Source organism: Haliaeetus leucocephalus, unplaced genomic scaffold, assembly GCF_000737465.1.
Source record: "Haliaeetus leucocephalus isolate CR32 unplaced genomic scaffold, Haliaeetus_leucocephalus-4.0 Scaffold439, whole genome shotgun sequence".
In the NCBI taxonomy this organism is placed as follows: Eukaryota; Metazoa; Chordata; class Aves; order Accipitriformes; family Accipitridae; genus Haliaeetus; species Haliaeetus leucocephalus.
The window spans coordinates 1,189,088-1,191,394 of NW_010972875.1; positions in this window are offsets into that span (position 1 = coordinate 1,189,088).

The window sequence follows — 2,307 nt, forward strand, 5'->3', positions numbered from 1 at the left end:
GCTATAATAAAATATAATGAAAAGTTATAGGCCAAAAATTTTAGTAACAATTCTGAAACATTTATGCCCTCTTAGTAGAAAAACAAATTTGTATAATATAAATAAAGTTTGTTTATTAGCAAACTAGATGATAATGTCTTCTCCACCTGCCCAGAAATGACTTTACATTTCAAAATCACCTTTGCATATCAGAGACAAGTAATATTCAATTAATGACATAATGATGACCTGGTATTTAAAATAAATGATCAAGATTAAGATTTGCAGAATAATTGAGACTGGGAGGGACCTCTCGAGATCATCTAGTCCAATGCCCCTGTTTGAAGAGGGTCACCTAAGGCAGATTGCTCAGGACTGTGTCCAGTTGGGTTTTTAATATCTCCACAATCTCTCTGTGTAACTTCTTCCACTGTTTGACTACCCTCACAGTAAAAAAAAAAAAAAAAAAGTTGTTTTGTGCTTAAATGGAATTTACTGGTTTTTAATTTGTGCCCATTGCCTCATGTCCCATCAGTGTGCACTACTGAGAAGAGTCTGGCTCCCTCTTCTTCATTCCCTTGCATCAGGTATTTAAACACTTCGACAGGATCCTCCCTGAGACTGCTCTTCTCCAGGCTGAATGGTTCCAGCTCTCTCAGCCTTTCCTCTTATGAAAGATGCTCCAGTCCCCTAAGCATATTTGTGGTCCTGTGCTGGACTCGCTCTGGTACGTACATATCTTTTGTGTACTGGGGAGCCCAGAACTAGACACAGCACTCCAGCTGTGCAGAGGAAAGCAAAGGGAAACATACAGAAATGCACTTGCATTCAGTAGGCTGACTGGTGAGTAAAAACAATACAGATGAGAAATTTCTGAAAGTTTAGTTATCAATATATTGTCTTTAATGAGTTGCCCTCTTCAAAATTTCTTAGCCCTTTCATTCCCAGTGAATTCTACTTACATGTCTCACTGCGCTCTGTGCATAACATCTTTTTGGAAGTCTGCTCTGCTCTATCAATAAAATTACTGCACTGATTCAATTTAAAAATAACTCTCCATTAAGAGTACGGAGAGGTAGTGTTTACATACTGCGGAATATTACAGTGTGGCTTTGCAAGTAGTTGTGCAGACAGTGCAAAGAGGGAGGCAAATCTCCATGCCAGTTTAGGAATATGATTTCAGAGGTTGGCAACAGCTTCATCATTGAAGCAAATTGTGCCCTAGAACTATGCTCTAAGAAATTATTCTTATGCAGAAAGACTCTGCCTAGAGACATGACTTATCTATGCATGTCCCAGTTCTAACAACATCACAAATAATATTTTCTTTCAGCTGCCTGCCTACACAGGCCATACTATCCTGTTTGCCTATATTTCTATTTTCAAATCCAGTAACCATTTCCTCAACAGTGCCTATGACTAAGTAAAAATTGGTTTCCACTTTTCCCTGGTATTATAACTGGTAGTAAGGACTTTTTGAGATAAACTTTTATGTATTTATCAGGAATGTTAAACAGGCCTACTGGCTTTGTCTCCAAGGATTGCTCAAATTCAGGAGACTCAAATGCCAGTGAGGGATTCTGCCTCTAAGCTGGCAGCCATGAGAAGTGGCTTGGTCAGAGAAGTCTCCCTTGACAGATGTTTGCAAGCAAGAATTTTGTGAGAGGACGAGAGGCATCCTAAACTCACCACTTGAGCTAACTGGAAAGGTATACCCCAGCAGAGGGTATAAGAATTCTGAAAAGGCTCAGGATGAACCAGGTTCCTGTAGAAACACCTCTCAGTGGAAAGCAGAGGGACCCAAGCTAGCATTTTCCAAGACCAGTGAAGCAAAGTCAGAATTCAGTTATGGCTGCCTAGATTGCAGTAGTTTCTGTTGCTTTATAGTTACTGAATCAGCAGATTGCTTACTTGCTTATGTGGGGAAGAAAATTAAAAAAAATACAAAAATACATTTTTCATCAGCTCTTGAATTAATCTTGTTTTGAAAAGAAATTGGATCAGGCTTTAAATAAACAAATAAAACCCCCAACCCCCTCCCACATAAATAAATAAATGAAATAAACTCAAGATAGATACCCTTTTAATGTAGTTCTTTCACAGATAATGGGATTTTGTCAGTTAAAGACTCTAAAGCAAGTAACAAATTCTCCACTGTAGAAATAGGGAGTAGGAATGATGGAATTTGTTAAAAGATCTCTCAAACTTAATTTTTTCTGATGTACATTTTTTAATATTTCCATTTTCCAAATAATTTACGATATAAAATTTAATAACCAATCATTCAGTTGTGTATAATACAACCAGGCTGTGACGAAAAAGATCTGG